The 21,005-nt window shown below is 41.0% G+C and overlaps 1 long non-coding RNA gene and 1 pseudogene across 4 annotated transcripts in view; one reads left to right on the top strand and one right to left on the bottom strand.

The window, feature by feature from the left end:
• LOC136484184 (uncharacterized) overlaps positions 1-4,962 on the bottom strand; it is a 42,834-nt gene extending 37,872 nt beyond the window's left edge. For 3 of the 4 annotated variants that reach the window (XR_010765784.1, XR_010765788.1, XR_010765785.1), the window contains exon 1: positions 4,662-4,962. This is a non-coding gene — a long non-coding RNA (uncharacterized lncRNA). The remainder of the gene's footprint in view (positions 1-4,661) is intronic. The other variant, XR_010765787.1, reaches the window with a different exon arrangement.
• LOC136482782 (myb-related protein MYBAS1-like) lies at positions 5-941 on the top strand (annotated as a pseudogene).
• Positions 4,963-21,005: the final 16,043 nt, after the last annotated feature.

Below are 21,005 nucleotides of genomic sequence, written 5' to 3'. Positions count from 1 at the left end.
TAGGACAGGAAAGAGCTGCCGCCTGCGGTGGGTGAACTACCTTCACCCTGGCCTCAAGCATGGCCGCATGTCACCACAAGAAGAACGCCTTATTATTGAGCTCCATGCTCGGTGGGGGAACAGGTTTTGATTAGAGAGTAACTTTTCTTAGTTACTAAATTTAGGTGAAGACAGAACTCAGTCAAATTCTCCATATGTAGGTGGTCTAGGATAGCACGGAGGCTGCCAGGGCGCACAGACAACGAGATCAAGACTACTGGAGAACACATATGAGGAAGAAAGCACAGGAGAGGAAGATGAGCCTGTCATCACCTTCATCCTCATCCTCCTCACTGACATACCAAGCCTGCCTTCTTGACACCGTTCGAGTCATTGGGATGGGCAGTGGTGACACTCACAATGGTAGCTGCGTCACCAGCGCCCTCGAGAACACACAGAGTGCCATGGATGGATATCCCATGGATCAGATATGGAAGGAGATTGAGGCACCGCAGGCACCTGCCTTGCTGGGTATTGCTGAAGGAAAAGAGAAGACATGCAGCAGTATCCCCTGTCATCTACCATCACCTGCTATGTGGGATTACAAATATCCTGAGGTATTCTGGAAGATGGAAGATCAAGAAATCATGATGTGATAGAAGATGAAGAAACCATGATGTTCGCTCCACTATTTGGTTATGGTAAATAAGGCCTCGCTATTGAAGGCTGAAGGAATACATCTATATAGATCAGGTCACTCAGCTATCTGCCTAGCAGATTTGCAGTACTTGTACTTCCTAGCTATGCTTGCATTAGTATGGGTTTCAGTATTTTAAAATCTACTGTAACACTGGAGGTATGCTTATGGTGTATGTATCTATGTAGTGTGCAAAATAGTTTGTATCAGTTTGTGGAATAGAGTGCAATACAAGGACGCTCCATATGCATGATATATTTATTTATCTCTGTTATTATTGTGCTGAACAAATAACAGCATAATCTGGTTTGCAGTTATTATTCAATAGAATAAGATACAAATTGAATGTTAATTTAAAGTTAATAATTTCTTAGGATAAGATAAAGGCAGATTTTAACCATGATGAAATATTTCTATTAGACACACAATTTTGTTGAGTTCAGTTCTAAATAAGCTCGAATCATTTCTTACGTCCTTCATGGACAAGGGATAGCCAGCCCCCCCCCCCACCCACCACCCCCCCCACAACCCAACACCCCACCAAACCCCCCCCCACCCACCACACCCCCCCCCCCCCCCCCCCCCCCCCCCCCCCCCCCAACCACCCAACCCAACCCTCTCCTCCTGCCCAAAAAGAACTTTAGTCCTAAATAAAACTTGATAAAAACTGTATCCGGATTCAGGAAAATAGAAAGGAGACTGAGAATAAAAAATATTCGTCCAATAAAATAGAGCCCAAGATAGACAAGAACTTAGTTTACAACATGTCAAACTGAAACTGTAAACGAGGAATATTGCGTGGGATTAGATTGATGATTGCCAAGTACAGGATACATGTGCCAGAGCTATAGGCAGCAGCAACCCTAAGTGCATGGGCCTAAGCCCAACCACTGCTGAAACCTAGCTAGGCCACTAATAGCCTGTCTAACAGAAACAAATCCACAAGTTATTTGTAATAAAGAGCAGGAATGACAGCATGTTTATTCTTAAGTTCAGTTCCAATAGAGATCTTGGTTACACATATGCAGCTTGTCCATAGGTAAGTTCTGAAACAGGCCAGAAACACCAGTGACAAGATAAACCCACTGATTTCTTGCATGGGATGCACTACCATTAGCTTTTTCAGGCCAATATTGGTGAGGACTTTTGGACTACTGTAGATGTGTCAGTACAACTGAACAGAACAGAACTGCCAGGTTCAGTGCAAGAGTGAGTGAGCTATCATTTTGTCTCTTGATAATTATAAAGCTGATTAGCATTAGTATTTAATAATAAAGTTAAATCACACTAACCAATAAGACGTGGAAGAAGTTTCAAGTAATGCACGCAACAAATAAGAAATTTAATGTGTGTGATAAGGTAAATAAAAAGTGTTGATAAGTGCTCTGCACTTGAGACCTCTTTAGCCAGCTACTTGTTGAAACTGCTCCTGCAAATAATTAAGCTAAGATTTTGTTCTAATTGAGCAATAAGGTAGTGCATGGACCACAAAGACCCAGCCATCACTGCTCTCTTTTACTCCACGGCATACAACTTGGAGAAAAGCTTTGATACGGATAAGAATTAAAAATTTCTTTCCTTTTTCTTCTGTTAAATTAAATAATGCAAGTTGTAAAAAGGAAAAGGACACATGTTGGGGCTACCTACATCTACATATATAGTGAATTCACAAATGGAAAACAATTCAGCAAAAGACAGCACGTCAGGTGGGCCTAATAGCAAAGCAGAGTAGCAGATTATGGCCATGGTGTTTTACTTATCTAACAATAACCATTATAAACAAGAAAACTTCCACTGTGTCATGCAATTATGATTCTTTTAGATCAGGGAGGAAATCGAAGTACCAGAAGATCACAAGACTATGATACAAAAAAGGAAAAAGTCTACTCCACCCCCTCAACTATGGAAGGTGGTCTACATAACCCCCTCAACTATGAAACCGTCTGTTTTACCCCCTGAACTTTCCAAAACCGTCTAATTTACCCCCTGGGCGGTTTTTCAGGGCGGTTTTGATACAGTAACAGCGGGTCTGCTACAGTACCAGTGTTTTGAATTTACCCTTTTTTTTGTTTATTTTCGTTGAATTTTTGAAAAATCATAGAAAAATCGTAAAATGAAAAATCTAATTTTATTGGACTCCACATGAGTAGATCTACACAGTGAATATATAATACGGTATGTTTTAGTACAAATTTTTTTGTAGCTTTAGATTAATTGGAAAATCCAATTTTGTCTGTAATTAATTAGAATTTATCTATAACTAAGTTATACATAGTCCAATGAGTACGAAATTTTTACTATAGTTCAAGCATACAATAATTAGCGTACCATAAAATTTCACCACAATTGGACCATAGAAGTTGCAGCTATGAATTATTCCAATTAATTACAGACAAAATTAGATTTTCCAATTAATCTAAAGCTACAAAAAAAATTTGTACTAAAACATACCGTATTATATATTCACTGTGTAGATCTACTCATGTGGAGTCTAATAAAATTAGATTTTTCTATGATTTTTCAAAAATTCAACGAAAGTAAACAAAAAGGAAATTCAAAAACAGGTACTGTAGCAAACCCGATGTTACTGTAGCAGACCCGCTGTTACTGTAGCAAAGCCGCCCTGAAAAACCGCCCAGGGGGTAAATTAGACGGTTTTGGAAAGTTCAGGGGGGGTAAAACAGACGGTTTCATAGTTGAGGGGGTTATGTAGACCACCTTCCATAGTTGAGGGGGTGGAGTAGACTTTTTCCATACAAAAAATGTGTATTGTATCTATATGCCCATTTGGAAACTAAGAATTTATGAGGCAGCATGTTATATTTTGAAAAGCACTATTAACTTGCCATTCATTCAGGTGTATTAACAGAATAAAAAAAACAATGAGAAAACTAAGATGAGGCAAACTATTATCCATAAATGATCCAAAATCAGATACATTGTGCATGGCAATGATCCAAAATCAAACACAGGAAGCATCCATGAATATCAAGGGTACAACAACCAGAAGGCACCTCACTATTGAAATTGTCCAAAGGAACTTCAGTCCTGCCACAGTATAGGGCTGAACATGTCAAATAGATGATATAGAGTAGAGCAGTAGATACACCAGATACTTCAACAGCCCAATGTCAGCACACACTATCTGAAACAAAAATCAAATGGAGCATACCAGAACTGTAGTTGATTAATCTTGTAATCAATCTCTGAACCTTTGAGTCAGCAAGAAAAAGTTGTTATCATGTTCCCTAATACCTAAAATAGTTCAGTAAGCATTTGCAGATACTAATAGCTTAATGATCCAAAGGAAGTACTGTGACGTCAAGAAAAAAATATCTGGAAGGCGAAGGAGTGGGTTATGCGAAACTTATATAATCAAGAATGCACTCGCTTTCTATCTGCACACCATTTATTAAAAAATAGGAAAATCACACGTGCCCTCCGAAATACATTCACTAGATTTCTAAAGTTAACCCACTGCGCACTAAATAGATTCGCCGTTTTCTGTAATTGTTCAGAAAGAAAGCCAAAAGTCAATGGATAATTCGCCATGGTACCACATGTTTGGCGCCCTATACCTAATCACCTCTCCACTTGTAAGCACCTTGGGAGGGAATTCATACTACATTAGGTATGACCAAACAGCCTAACATCCAGCAAAAAATATTGGCAAGGCATTTGAATACTAGTCACTACTCCCGTAGCAGAACCTAAACAGAAACACCATCGCCCATTTGGTTTGTTAGGTAAACCTCCTACCTCCCTCCACTTCATATCACACCCTCACATTGTCTGCCGCTGAAAATTAGTCTACCTCCTAGCCCTAGTGCAGTGCAGGGCAAAGAAACGCACCGGATTCTAGATCTGCAGCGGGACTGGGGATTAATGACCGCGATTGCAAAGGAGAATCCAATCAAGCACTAACGCGCGAGAAAAGAAATGTATCCCGGGATGCAAAGGGAGGTCGGGTACCATTGCAACGAACCTTAGCTTCTCACATTGTCGGTGCCCTGCATTGCCGGCGGCGGCGCGAGGACGACTGGTAAGCAGGACTGGGCTTTTTTTCTCGAGAAAGGGGTGACTTTATTCAATGTCGCAACGAGAAAATCTGGAAACCTGGTAGAGGAATCGACACCCTAGGCTTCTCCGCTTGCCCGCGCCGTGCTGGTCGAAGGCGTGGTGAAGGCGCCGACGAAATCGACGCCGGAAGCCGGCCAAATCGCCGTTCGGTCGCCCGGTTCTACTGTAGCGAAAGGGAAAGAAGAGTCGCCATGATGGGTCTGGGGCACTGGGCTAGGGGAACGAGAGGGCGACGAATCGGCCCAAGTAACGAAATATGTGCCTAATAAGAGGCAGCCCAAGGCCCATTTTAGGTAGGACGAGTGCATTTTTCTTTTGAAAAAATCAATCTCTAGACTATTGAATGAGTCCGATCATCTACCTCTCAACACTTGAAATCATCTGATTTAATTTAATTTATTATTAAGCGGTTTTTCGCTGACATGGCCTACATTATTCATTTTATGTGGCGCCACACCAGTCACCAGGAAAGTAAATCGTACTTTCACGATAGTTCAAGAGGTCAATTAGGCTTTAAAAGATATAGAGATAATTTTCAAAAAATATATCCAAATATTTTTTATATAATGTATATGAGTTTAAAATATAAATTTAATTTAACAGTAAACTCTTGGAAAAGCTCCGGTAGAGAGAGAGGGGGGGGGGGGGTGCGGAATGTAAATACAAGTTAAAATACCAAAATAGAAAAATAAAATAAATAAATAAATGAACTAAATAAATTAGAAATAAATTATATCTCATCAGCCGAAGTAGGATGTCTCTAATCTAATGGCCTTCGGCCTGCTTAACTATGGGCCGTCTGCCCTACTCGACAACGAAACCCCTAAAATTCGCACAGGTGATATGTAGTATTCACGGCCCATGGCCCATAGGCCCGGAGTGTTTGAGGCCTGCCAATGTGAACCTGTTTTCTACTGCTGCATCCCCTTATTTCTCTTGCTGTTCCTCCCAAACGTGTACAAAAAATGCATCATATCCAAAAAAAAATTCCAAAAAAGCCTTCATATCCTGTCCCAGTAAATCGTTTCTCTTGGCATGAATTAAACTTCACTTGCTAAGGCCCAATTAAAGTTGTAGTTCTCAATACAATCTACAATTTTGTAGTTGAAAAGTTTTTTGATTTGAAATCATTTAGAGTCCAAAAATACTTTCTTAGTTCATAGATTTTAGAATTCAAACACAAGAGTTAGCAAAGGAAGAGACAGAATATGTTGTATATACTTGTATACGTCTTCAGGATTTATGTGTCTTCCTTAACGCATGATGAATCCCACACTGATAGCGTTGCATTGACCGGTCAAACATTGGTCGATGATTTGGCTTAACCAAGTTCAGCCACCCATGAACCGATGAACGCAGTTTTCATCTCTTGCACTTCACCAACAGTTTATTTATGGGTGGGCACACCAAAGCCCTTTTGTATGTGCCGGGCAATTCGTCAGGTCTGGGCGTTGTTTCTTGCGGCCTTGCAGCGCCGTCCGGATATGATGGAATTGACGAATCCGGTTGGGCCTGCCGGCCCTAAATAATTTGAATCGTGAAACGTATATACAATTACAATCCCTTCAATGGGCTTCAGGGCTTTGAAGGTGGTGCTTCGTGGGCCAGTAATGGGATTAAATGGGCTGCTGCGTTCAGCCATTTCCATGCATGCACGTACATAAATTCACCTTTTTGCCTGTCCATTTACTGCACGAACATATCACTCTATGCAACGAGAGAAACATGGTGTATGTTTGCGACCATCACACACACACATAGCAGAACCCTAAATATTTTTTTCGTGAACAGGTACATACCCGTATTTTATTAAGATGAAAGGAATTATTTTACAACATCGATGAATTCCGGTGCCCACTGGTAAGACGCTAGTGTGCATGATCAGCTAGGATTTGTCGATCAGCTGATCAGAAGCCTAACAGCTACAACAGAAGCAAAGAACTATACAGCTGTGGATACAGCAAGGCAAAAACGTTAGGACCGCTTAGCCTACTCGATGTCCCTCACCGGATCACGACGCCGGCCACTCCCCGGAACGAGGACCTTCATGGCTTCCCGCCTTCTAGAGGGCAGCGGCGTGGTATTAACATGGACAGCTTGTCGTTTCAAACAAATTTAATACCCACGTGTGTTATGAGCACTCGTGTTGCAAACTTGTTTAACTTCGGCGGAAGAACGAACTAGTTAGCCGTCGACCCAACGAAAGTAGAGACAACATGCGGTACAGCGCGGTAGCCTGTGACAAGCTAGGCTGATGAGACACCAGAGCTAGCCAAAAGGAAAAGAGAAGCCAATCGACGTCCCTGAGTATAGCGGGCCTGATTAACAAGCCACTGGGCGGACGGCTCGAGATATGGAGCCCATACAGTAATGGAGGAGTTGGGCCATGCAATGCGGAAAGTCTATTTCCCACTTGAGCGCGCTGACATGTGCATCAGCGGCGGTGTTTGCATCCAAAGTACAGGCGGTACCACATCGGGTGTTCGGATGTTAGTTAGAAGAATTAAATATGAGTTAATTATAAAACTAATTATAGAAGCCATGACGAATTCGCGAGACGAATTTATTAAGTCTAACTAATCAATCTCTAGGACATGTTACTGTAGCACCATATTATCAAATCATGGACTAATTAGGTTTAATAGATTCGTCTTGCAAATTAGTCTAAATCTATGCAATTAGTTTTGTAATGAATCTATGTCTAATATTCCAAATTAGTGTCAAACATATGTCTAATATTCTAAATGAGTGTCCAACGTCCGATGTGACGAGGTCTATGAGAGGGAACCAAACACCGCTGAAATAGGATTGAATCGTGTCGGAGCCGAGTTGAAACGGATCACCGCCATGTCCTAGAGAGGAGGGCAGAGTTGAATAAAAAAAAGAGAGGACAGAGCGTTCGCAGTCGTGTCACCCTCCTCTGAGGGTGAGGATATGCGCTGACCAGAGTGGCAGGCAGTTGTGAACTCTGCATAGGTAAGTAGGAAACTATGCATGTCACATGACATTTTCAACCGTACGTTTGCAGCTGAGGAATTTTACAGGAACATCATACGTATCATAAAAACCAGCTTAATTTCACAGAAGAAATTGTAGGAATATAACAAAAAAAGATTTCTGCATTCTAAACATGGCCTCAATTAATTCGAAAAAACATGACCTCAATTAGCACTCATTGAATTTCCCATATGCTGAACATGCACATGCAAATCAAAGCTTGTTCATGTATGTTATAAACTCTTGAGTTAATTTATACTATTATAAAAAACGATTTTAAGAGAAAATGACTTTTGTTTTTAGAGGACACACTTTTATCTTATCGCTTCTATAAATAATTTTGGAGCTCGAGAGCTCAAAGACAACAATAGTATCAGAGAATAGATTTTTAGAGATGGGCTACTTAGAGCATCTGTACCAGTCTCCGGTACATCTCTCCTAATAAAGTCCTAAATATAATGGGTCTGTCCCAAATATCATTTATAGGAGTATTGGATAGATGTGTCGGTGTTATGGACATAGATACTTCACCGCCTGGAGAAGACCCCAATACAGACGGGGTGGACCGAAGCTTTCAAAGGGAGAGTCCAACCCGGACGGGTAATATTGCAGACTTCGAAAGTAAGTTACTGTTCAAAGAAGACATGGAAGCCAAGATGTGCATGTTAACTCGATAGGATCTGATAAATTTCCTTATAACCTATTAGGAAAACCCTGTGTAAACGGATCGGAATTCTATCTATAACCCTGCCTCCTAGACTATCTAAGTCGTGACAGGGAGTCCTCGGTAACTTATTAGTGTAAGAAAAATGGGCCCTTGGCCCATTTAGTTTGGATTTTGGTGTTTGATGATCAACATGACTAAGTTAGACTAATATGGTTCCAAGTGTTTTTGTTGTAGTTCAATAGGATGCACGTGCGGACTTGGATCGGTTTGGGACGAAAACAAGTTGATCAACACCGAAAAGAAGACCTCAAAAGATGTGTTGGCAACCAAAAAAGAAGAGAAGAATCCAAGACGCAAGAAAGAAGAAGCCCGCACTATCAACTGATGAAGAAATGAAGAAAGGGCGGTTGCATTAGCAGCACAGGTCATGACCGGTGTTGCACCGGTTGCCTCATTGGACACGGTGTCCAAAGTGGCTGTAGCGCTATTACCACAGATCTTAACATCACTGTCGGCTCAAAAACCTCCATCACTGTCGGATTTTGAACCGATAGTGATATACCGACAGTGATGAGGGTTGACATCACAGCCAGTTCTTATAAATTGATACTGATGTGAAACTGACAGTGACGTAGAAAGCCAAAAAATACACTGAAAAATAGGATTTTTTTTAATACCAAGAGAGATCCCACCGGGCAGTCACAAGTTACGTGTTTTTTCGCACTTCGTGGCCACTGGTGCTCAAACTCCTGACCTCCTGCTTTGCGTCTTCAGCCCCTAACCACTCCACCTACATGTTGTTTGTGTCCAAATGAGATTTTCGTCTTAGCCATTTTATGTTTATCTGATTTTAAAAGGAGTATTTGGGACCATAAACGAATTCAAATGAAAGCGTTGTTAACTACAAAGTTTTATAACTTTTTGAGATCTACAACTTTTATTTTGGTAGTTTCTCCATTCGAGGTCGTTTACAAAATTTGAATTTCAAATTTGAGAAATTCAAACGTAGTTTTCTATGACAAGATGATTTCAAATGAAGAAGTTGTCAACTACAAAGTTTCATAACTTTTCAAGATCTACAACTTTTGTTTTTGCTATTTGTCCACCCGAGGTCGTTTAAAAAAATTCAAATTTCAAATTTTTAGAAATTCAAACATAGTTTTTCTTGACAAAATGATTTCAAATCAAAAAGTTGTCAACTACAATGTTTCATAACTTTTTGGGATCTACAACTTTTATTTTGGTAGTTTCTCCATCCGAGGCCATTTGCAAAATTTGAATTTCAAATTTTAGAAATTCAAACGTAGTTTTCCTTAACAAGATGGTTTCAAATCAAAAAGTTGTCAACTATAAAGTTGCATAACATTTTGAGATTTACAAAATTTGTTTTGGGCGTTTCTCCATCCGAGGTCGTTTGAAAAATTCAAATTTTAAATTTTAGAAATCAAACGTAATTTTCATTAGATAAATGATTTTAAATAAAAATATTTGGACATCCAAACGATCTCAAATTCAAAAAGTTTGAACTACAAAGTTGTAGATCGCGTCGAGTACTGCAACTTTTATATAAAGTTCTTCTTCATCGGACATCATATAAGAAACTTATGAAGTTTTCTTGCAGCATATCATTGTCGGTTCTAAGCCACAAACCCACAGTGATAGTATCAGTGTCGGTTTTTGACTAAAACCAGCAGTGATAACCCAATATCACTGCCGGTTCTTGGTTAAAACCGATAGTGAAGACCCGAATATCAGTGTCGGTTGGGCTATCAGTGTCCTATAACTGTCGGTTTTAGCCAAAAACCGACAGTGATAGACTATCACTGTCGGTTTGTTAAAATCCGGCAGTGATAAGATCGGCAGTGATGTCCAATTCTGTAGTAGTGCGCGAAGAAACAGCAACCAGCGGCACCGGTCTTACCAGTGTGCACCGGTTATGGTGCCCCAGTCACGAGATCTAGAGAGGGTCGCCGCAGTTGGAGAAGGCTCAAAGGGCACTGGTCATCACCGGTGCTACACCGGTCATGTGCACCGGTTATGGGTTCCACAGAGGGTTGCAACGAGTTGGAGAAGGCTCAAAAGGCACCGGTCATCACCGGTGTAGCACCGGTCATGTGCACTGGTTGTACAGTGCTCAACGGTCAGTTCTGACAGTAGCCAACCAAACAAAAAAAAACTAGAGAGTGAGATGATGATGGACCATATCATTCCACCAACCAAACAACCTATAAGTGATCAAGCTCTACAAACAGTTGCATGCCTTCGAAGGGATATCTGTAATTAATGGCCATCAACCATTTGGATCATCTGGCAAATTTTCAGACCGTGGAGGCCATGGTGGACAAGGACGTACGTGTTGTTCATGATTGCCGTAGAGATAGCGATAATCACGACAATAGCGCCACCACCAACAGCCAGCGGCGCCAGAGCAGAAACATAATGGTCGGGGCATGTCAACAGCAACAATCATTAGTGCCCTAGTGGAAATATTAATCTAAACAATGATGTACATGTTTGTCAAGCAAAAAAAGAAGTCCCATTATAGTCCAATGCCTCGCTATTGATACTAATGTTTTTTTTATAGAGTTTCACCTTGACTTATTTGTTATAGAGGATGACACAAGGAGAACACTTCCTAGAGGAAAATATGTCAAAATGGATTGTACCCCCTCTCTTCTACATGCCACCTACAAAGCAAAGCTTCAGGGCAACGATAAACTTCAGGGCAAGACTGACGAGGAAATTGTGAGTAATAAATCGAAGATGCAAACAAGACATGGACCTTGAAGTGGACACCTACATAGGAAACAGATTTCTTGAATTTCAAGACAGGGAATGCGTTGTGGCCTCATACAACTTCCAGTATGTTGACCCTTGACTCCCTAGATTACCCGAACAACACGTATAAAAATTTCTTGACACTTATACAACAATAAGTAAAGATATGCGTGCAGAGTTTTCAACATTTCTATATTATCGGGGAGAGTTTGAAAATGACTTGGTAACTTTAAACAAGCTCCGCAGGGGATACAACTGGTATACGTTCATGGGTGGAAAATATGATATAAAGCGAAAATCAAAACTGATGTCCGATGGATCAACTATCCGGTAAATTTTAAATAAATATCATACATGTTTAGTATATAGGGTAAAGTTCACTTTAGGACCTCCAACTATCACAGAAGTATGGATTTCAACCTTCAACTTCAAAACCGGATAACATTGGCCCTCCAACTCTCGAAAAAGTTCACTTTAGGACCCTGGCCGGTTTCCCTGGCGGTTTTGCATGGCACTGTAGCAGTGCTGACGTCAGCGATGACGTCAGCACTTCTTTTTAATTTACAAAATTGATATCTTTTTATTCGGAGCTTCAAATATAACAAATAATATATCAATTTTGATCGTCTCGACGAGCTCTTTGCAATGGTGTACTCCGTTTTGTTGTTTGAGATAATTTTATTTCATGAAAAAAATAAATATTTCTACAAAACAAGTTAGAATAACAGAACTCGTGGAATTTGTTAGATAAATAATATTTTTATTATTATGTAACACGAAATGTTGTCATTTTAGGTTCATTTGACCATAGAATATATAAGTTTGACCATTTTTGAAATGCAATAATTCAAAACTTGTTTTGTAGAAATATTTCTGCTTCGTGTCCGCCCGGTCCGCAAATATTTCTGCAATAATTCAAAATATTTCTGCAATAATTCAACAAGGGCGCTGTGTCCGTCCGGTTCTGGCTGCACGACACGAGCTTCTGCTTCGTGTGCTGCCACCTCGCGTCGGGCGGGCGCGTGGGCGACGAGGCGCACCACAACGCCGACGCCACGGAGATCCTCGCCCGGACGACCTTCCCGCGGGGGCACGCGCTCAACTTACCGATGCCGCACAAGATTCTAGACCACGAGTAAGCCACTCACTATTGCTGCTACCTGCTCCCTCAATTCAATCTAGCTATCCACTGCCACTTCATGTGGTCATACTCATGCCATGCCAGCCAGGAAACATATACGTACAGGTCGGCCGAATGGTCGTCCATTTCCTGTGTGCTGCAATAGTAGCCATAGGAAAGGAAAAAAGACAGGTGTACACGAATCGTATACTGTATCGGATTTGGGTACAAGATAAATATAATACTACTACTACCACTAGCTACTTAATTTCACCACAAAAACAGAAAAAAACTACACTAGGAGCAGTAAACATATCGTTTGATCGTGTCATATGTTGACAGTTAGTTAACCGCAGCTAGGGAAGGTTAATTCAAAAATATCTAAGCGATCGTGGCAGGTCTGATTGACCGTCCAACTCCCTGTTTTATATACTGACTACGTTGGTGTTGTACATATACAAATATACAAAGTATATAAAATACTTGCATACGTCAGCTTAATTGCATAAGTTGTTTTGTAGAAATATTTATTTTTTCATGAAATAAAATTATCGGAAACAACAAAACGGAGTACACCATTGCAAAGAGCTCGTCGAGACGATCAAAATTGATATATTATTTGCTATATTTGGAGCTCCGAATAAAAAGATATCAATTTTGCAAATTAAAAAGGAGTGCTGACGTCATCGCTGACGTCAGCACTGCTACAGTGACATACAAAACCGACTGGAAAACCGGCCAGGGTCCTAAAGTGAACTTTTTCGAGAGTTGGAGGGCCAATGTTATCCGGTTTTGAAGTTGGAGGTTAAAATCCATACTTCTACGATAGTTGGAGGTCCTAAAGTGAGCTTGCCAATTGTTATATAGTGCCACAAGCAACCATTTGGAACGGTTCTCTGTGGGTACTACGTGTGCGAGTTTCTCAGACAAAACAGGCGATACACCACGAACCCTAGCAATGTAAGTAGTAGTCATATGAAGTTTTATCATTAGTTTTACAAATGCATTGGTCACTTGTAAATATATGATGACTATAAACTTTCTTTGCAGGTATATCATTGCAATCCAACAGATAGACACCCCAAAGATAAAGACATCATGAACATATGCGAGGACGTGTGCTAGTTCATCATGAAAGTAATAATTCACTTCCAATGGAAATATCATAATGATACCTCTGAGTTAGTACAACCAAAGTATCGAGATCTTATAGATTTTGATAGGCTAGAACTAAACAGAGATGATTATTAGATAATTCATGGAACTTATGAGTTGAAAACTTTGATGTATATACTTGAGTTGATGACTATGGTAGAATAAAGTAAATATTGTTTTTGTCATGCATGGAAATATGATTGCATGTGATGTACATTTGGGTTCATTTGAAATTTTAAATATAATTACCTCCGGCAGGAAATTTTAAAAACACTTCACTGGTGGTTTATGCTACTAATCCACCTATGGAAATCCATTTTCAGAAGCGGTTGTTTTATGTAAACCGCCTATGGAAATGTATTTACATAGGCAGTTGCTTAAGCTAACTGCCGCTGTAAATGCATTTACACTGGCAGTTTACTTAAGTGAACCGTCAGTGTAAATCTATTTTACACTGGCAGTTGGCTTAAGCGAACCGCCAATGTAAATAGATTTACACTGGCGAATCTCAAGAAGATGACTATGAAATTCGTGGTTTTCAGTGGTCTTTCACACTGGCAGTTGCTAGAAATGCCAGTAAAAATAGGTCTGGAACTACCAGTAGTAATGTTCTGTGTACTAGTGACATCTGAAAGAGACAACCCAAAAGTCGCTTCAAGTTAGCCAAGACCTAAGGGTAAGTGTTGTCATTGTTTGACACTATACCACAGTGTCACACCCAATTTTAAGGATAAAATGGGATGCAAAATCTTATGTGCGCCCAGAGATCAGTCACACACATAAGCTGACAAATTATAAATAGTATCATCACAAGTGTTTATTACATCATGAATAAGACAGAGTTATCACATAAATGTAGCGAAAGTATAACGAAAAGATCTCTCGCAGAAGTTCTATTTCACAGGGACATCGACTGGTTGACCACAAGTCTAGTAGTCCTAAGGAAAATCATCATACCCATAGCCATCTGTTACCCATCCAGGATTTTTATCCAAATAATGAAAATAAACAAGCGTAAGTACATGTCGTACTCAACAAGTGTAACATGGGGTTCATGAGGCTCAAAAGGCTCGACACAGGTTTAATAGCATTCAGCTTTTAGTTGTCAAAATTTTAGCTTAAGAGTAGCAACAAATTGTTTCAATTCCCAATGCAAAGCACATGATCAATGTAAACATGAATAATAAATAGCATAAACAGATAATTCTTAGTGTTCATCTATTCCGTAAATGTTCCAAGGCCACTCGTGCCCGTGAGCATGGCTGATATACCAGTTTTACAATCTGCAGAGGTTGTACACTTTCACTGTGAGTCGTGATACCCATATGCTCGGGTTAATTACTCCTAAAACACTTCTAAGGTGAGCAGACAGGGGTCACTATGAAGCCTTTCAAAGGTTTGTCTAATAAGTTAGGGCCATTAGATTCACTCAGCAAACAGATGTAGAGCCCCCCTTCCCGATGGCACATTGACACACAACCTATACACATGGGGACAGAGGCCGCACTATACCCGATTCGGCAAGCCATTCCTACGCCAATAAAGGTAACCACTAACAAGCTAGAAAAGGTCCTCATACTAAGCTAAAGCCAGAGCCATGTAGCCCTCATAGCTGTACTGTAAGTCCCGGATGATCACTTACAGATAAGTCCTTAGGGAGAGGAATCTGAAGCATTTAGAAAGTAGCTAAATACTCCAGCCCCCTGTTTCCAAGTTGCTAAAAAGTCATATTTTAATGTTTATTGCATATACCATTAGTCAAGTTACAAGATCATGGTTTAATTGAGCACTAGCAAAGCTACCCAATGCATAACCTGTAGGTACAAGGTAAAAGCTCAATTCTAAGGAATCCCTATCAAGGTGACACATGCAACATGAATTTAATGAATTAAAGTGAATAGGAAACAAGGATGATCCCATGCTATACTTGCCTTGAGCAAAGTACTTCTGCTGGTCCTGCATGTCAAAGTAGTACCCTTGATCTCCCACGAATTGCGCACCGTCTATACTCAATAACACAGCAACATACAAGCATCCAGGAGCAATCATGCAAAGCAGACAAAGCTATAGATTAGAACAGTACACCAATAGCATAAAATCAAGATGAAAAGTTTGGAAAACAAATCTACGTCTCGCTACGAACACACAGATGCGAAGATCACAAAAATCGGAGCTAAAACGAAGAAGTTATGAATTAAACAAGATTGCCTATAGTAAAATAGTAGATTAAATCTAACCATGAATTTTAAAAGTTGAAAACCTACATAACAGTAGTATAAACATGTAGATTACGAAATTACGAACCTAACGCAACTTGAATGAATCAAATCGGAGTTAAAACAGAGATTTTATGGCTAAAACAAGTTGAGTGGAAAAACTATAAATAGCTGAAAACGTATTTTCAATCTAACCGAACCAAAGTACGCTTTAGAAATAGAAAATGGAATTTGAAAAGGCGCTAGGGACGGCGGGTTAATACTGAAGTAATTATAAGGGCTCTTATGCAAAATTCTAGAACAAAAGGGTATCCTTCATCCTGGGCCGACGGATTAGAGATGGACGACCGAGATTGGATCTAGAGGAAAAAAATGTTAACGGCGGCGGCGCCATCGAAGGGCTCGCCGGAGCTTTCGGTTTTCGGTCTACGGTGCTCAGTTCGACGAAAGAAAAGGCCTGAGAGATAGAGGGAGCGACGGCGGACTCACCTAGAGTTACCTAGGCAGCGGAGAGGGAACAGGGCGGCCACGGTACTCCACGAGGAGGACGGCGGATCTCCTTCGGCGATTGCGGCTCTGATGCAGGACAAAAGCTGGCTCTGAGGTGGTATAGGGGGGAGGCGTGGGTTCGGCCGGCTATTTATGAGGCGGGGATTACTTGAGAGGCACGGCGCGGAGCTCGTGGCGGAGGCGGAGTCGAACGGCATCGGCAGAGATAGTGTCCGAGGTGGACACGGCGCGACGGAGGAATCCGGCCTAGGTACGGCGCGAGGAAGGGGATACACCTGACAGGCGGGCCCGGCGCGTCAGCGGCCAGAGGAAAGAGGAGCGCGGGGCTACGTGCAGCATGACTTGGGCTAGCGCTCGGCTGGGCCATGCGAAAGAGTGGCGCGGGAGAAAGAGGCCGAGCTGGGCCGCTGCCGGAAGGAAGGCGCGGGCGCAGCGATTTGACCCGAGCAGGAAGGAGAGGAATGGCCAGCGGGAGCTAAGCCGATGCTGGAAAGAATGGGCCAGCACGGGCCAAAAGGAAGGGGAGGAAGAAAGAAATCCCTTTTCTATTTTTCAAAGCAATTTTGAAGGCAAAATTCAAATCAAGTAGAAATTTGATTTCAAATCAAACCATTCAAAAATCATTATGCAGCAGCATGAATGCACACACATGATTTTGAACCTACATTTGATTTTAATTTAATAAAATTTATTATTTTTCCCTAACTCAAATTCCCACAAAATGCATAATTACTCATTTTCTCCTATTTCAAAAATATGCAAATTTTGGGGTGTTACAATTCTACCCCCCTTAAAATGAATCTCGTCCCCGAGATTCGGATGATGCTTACTCGAATAACTGCGGGTATGTTTTCCTCAAATCATCTTCTCTTTCCCAAGTAGTCTCATCTTCTGTATACCAATTTCACTGAACCTTACATATCTTTATAACTCGGCTCCTTGTAACTCTTTCTGCCGTCTCCAAAATCCTTACCGAAAACTCCTCATAAGTGAGATCTTTCTTAACTGTAAGCTCTTCTAACAGTATCTGCTCCTCTGGTACACACAAACACTTCTTTAGTTGAGACACATGGAACACATTGTGCACACCTGACAAACTCTCAGGCAATTCCAACTGATAAGCTACTTCACCACGTCTCTCTAAAATCTTGAAAGGTCCAATATACCTTGGTGCTAACTTTCCTTTCATGTTAAACCTTTTCACACTTCTCATGGGTGACACTTTCAGGTATACATAATCACCTACTTCGTAAACCAATTCTCTTCTAGTGTCGGCATAGCTCTTTTGTCGAGACTGAGCCACTCTCAAGTTATCTTTGATCATTCGTACTTGCTCTTCTACGTCTCTCAAAACATCTGGCCCAAACACTTGAATTTCTCCTGTTTGATTCCAAAACAATGGGGTTCTACACTTTCGTCCATACAAAGCTTTGAAAGGTGCCATATTGAGACTTCTCTAATAACTATTGTTATATGAGAACTCTGCATAAGGCAAACTCTTGTCCCAACTTGTACCGTACCGCAATGCACAAGCTCTCAACATATCCTCTAATATCTAATTAATTCTCTCAGTTTGCCCATCTATCTGAGGATGATATGATGTACTAAAATTCAACTTTGTTCCTAACAATCTATGTACTTGCTGCCAAAAATGAGATGTAAATTGAGTACCTCGATCAGACATAATTTTCTTAGGAACTCCATGTAGACACACTATTCTTTCCATACATAATGCAGCCAATTGATGACCAGTATAGGTAGTCTTGACCGGTAAGAAGTGAACAACTTTAGTTAACTGATCCACTATTACCTAGATCGAATCATAACCCCTCTGAGTGCGTGGTAACCCAACTATAAAATCCATACCAACTTGTTCCCACTTCCACTCAGGTATCTTCATTGGTTGTAGTAATCCTACAGGTCTTTGATGTTCAGCTTTGACTCTCTGACATGTATCACATAAGGCTACAAACTCAACAACATATCTTTTGAGTCCATGCCACCAATACTTCTCCTTCATATCCAAATACATCTTAGTACTCCCAGGATGAATAGAGTAAGCAGACTCATGTGCTTCACGAAGAATTGCCCCTCGTATAGCCTTATCCTCAGGCACACATAGTCTTTTGCCAAACCAAAGAGTTCCATTGTCATCCATACGGAATCCTAGGGCCTTGCTAATCACTATGTTCTCAGCTATCTCTTTCAACTTCGCATCCTGTAACTGTCCCTTACGTATTTCTTGCTCCAATTTAGGCTCCAACACCAACTCCACTGCATTAGTGACAAAGCCCATATTTAGTCGCTCAAACTCAGCACACAACTCACTTGACATCGGCGCTACTTACACCTCATTAACGTAACTCTTCCTTCTAAGAGCATTGGCAACAACATTCACCTTTCTAGGATGATAGTGTATCTCTAGATCATAATCTTTGATCAACTCTAACCATCGATGCTGTCTCATATTTAGATCTGTCTGAGTAAAAATGTACTTTAGACTCTTGTGATCAGTATAAATGTCACTCTTATGTCCGATAAGATAGTGCCTCAATATCTTCAGAGCATGAACCACTGCTGCTAACTCCAAGTCATGAGTAGGATAATTTAACTCATGCTTTCTCAACTATCGGGAAGCATAGGCCACTACTCTTCCTTCTTGCATAAGAACACATCCAAAACCTTGACGAGATGCATCACAATAGATCGAAAAGCTCTTGTTCAAATCTGGCAAAACCAATACTGGAGTTGTAGTTAATCTCTTCTTCAATTCTTCAAAGTTAGCCTAGCACTTCTCGAACCACACAAACGTGGCATTTTTCTCCAACAAAGCGGTCATAGGCTTAGCAAGTTTAGAGAAACCTTCTATGAACCTTTTGTAGTATCCAGCTAATCCCAAGAAACTACGAATCTCTCCCACATCTGTTGGTGGCTTCCAATTCAATACATCTTTCACCTTGCTTGGATCTACTGCAATTCCACCATTAGATACAACATGGCCTAGGAAAGAAACTTCCTTTAACCAGAATTCATACTTGCTTCACTTAGCATACAACTTGTGTTCCTTGAGCTTCTACAAGACCAACCTTAGATGTTTAGCATGCTCTTCTTTTGTTTTGGAGAATACCAGGATATCATCGATGAATACCACCACAAACTTTTCCAGAAACTTCATGAACACCTTATTCATCAAGTACATAAAGTAGGCAGGTGCATTGGTCAAACCAAAGGACATAATAGTGTACTTGTACAAACCATACCTCGAAGTAAAAGTTGTCTTGGGTATGTCAGTTGCACGAATCTTCAACTGATGATAGCCAGAATGAAGATCAATCTTAGAGAAAACACAAGCACCTCTCAATTGATCAAACAAGTCATCAATTCTAGGCAACTGATACTTGTTCTTGATAGTAACCTCATTGAGTGACCAGTAATCAACACACATCCTCTGAGTACCATCCTTCTTGTCAACAAATATAACCGGCGCTCCCCAAGGTGACGAACTAGGATGAATAAAACCTTTCTCCTGTAACTCCTTTATTTATTTCTTAAGTTCTTCTAATTCATTAACCCCCATTCTATATGGACGCTTAGCTATAGGTGCAGTTTTAGGTAATAATTCAATAATAAACTCAATGTCACGGTCAGGTGGCATACTTGGCAAATCATCGGGGAACACATATGGAAACTCATCAACCACTAGGTCCTCCTTGTTGCCGCCATCATCAAGCTGGTTCACTATGGCTGTCTGTTGTGCTTGTATTACAACATCAACACTGATTCTTTCCCCATTCAGTGCGGTCACAACAACTACCTTCTCCTTACACTAAATCACTGCTTGTTGTTGCTTCATCCAGTCCATACCCAGAATCACATCTATACCAGATGCTCTCAACACAATGGGGCTCACTTTGAACTCTACCCCCGTTAAGAATAGATTAGTCAGAAGACAACAATATGAAGCTTGCATACCCCCCCCGGTGAGTTTACTAAAGTGGGATTTTGCATGGCACATAATGGTATGCTATGATTTCTAACAAATGCTTGTGATATGAATGATTGTGAAGCTCCAGAATCAAAAAGAACAGTGGCAGGGGTTGAGTTAACATCGAACGTACCGAGCATGACTTCTGGTTCTGCAAGCGCCATCTCGATAGACACGTGGTTCACCTTTCCTGTGTTGGGTGCTGGCTTCTGATAACTATTCTACCTTTGGGAGGTTTGCTGGCTGGACTTCTCAGGGCAATTATAAGACATGTGACCTTCTTTACCACAATGGAAGCACTTGTTGGGAGTGCTAGGGGCACTAGTCTTCATGGGAGTGTTATTAGGCGCTCCCTGTCGTGGTGTCTACTGACCACTCTGCTTCTGAGGACGTTGATTGTCATTCTGCTGCTGGTTCTGGTTGTGCTAGGGGTACTGGCCATGATTCCACTGATTGGGTGGTCCCTAAAACCTTTGCTGGAAGCCTTGCTGAGGATTGGTGCGCAGACGAGTATTACTCCCAGAGGCCTGTCCCTGAGGCCTCCTCTTCTTAGCCTCCATTTCTTTTCGCTTATTGTCGATAACAATAGCGTGGTTCACCAGCGTCTGAAAATTGGGGTATGTATTGGACATAAGCTGGAGCTGCAGACCATCATACAGACCCTTGGGAAAGTGACATTGCTTATCAGCATCATCAGCCACTTCATTCGGAGCATAACGTGACAACTGAGCAAACTTGTCATGGTACTCAGCGACGGACATGGATTCCTGCTTCAGAGCTCTGAACTCCTCCTGCTTAAGCTCTATTAGTCCTTCAGGTAT

Source organism: Miscanthus floridulus, chromosome 9, assembly GCF_019320115.1.
Source record: "Miscanthus floridulus cultivar M001 chromosome 9, ASM1932011v1, whole genome shotgun sequence".
NCBI lineage: Eukaryota > Viridiplantae > Streptophyta > Magnoliopsida > Poales > Poaceae > Miscanthus > Miscanthus floridulus.
The sequence above is the reverse complement of the archived record's forward strand: the minus strand, read 5'-3'. Positions and strand labels throughout refer to the sequence as shown.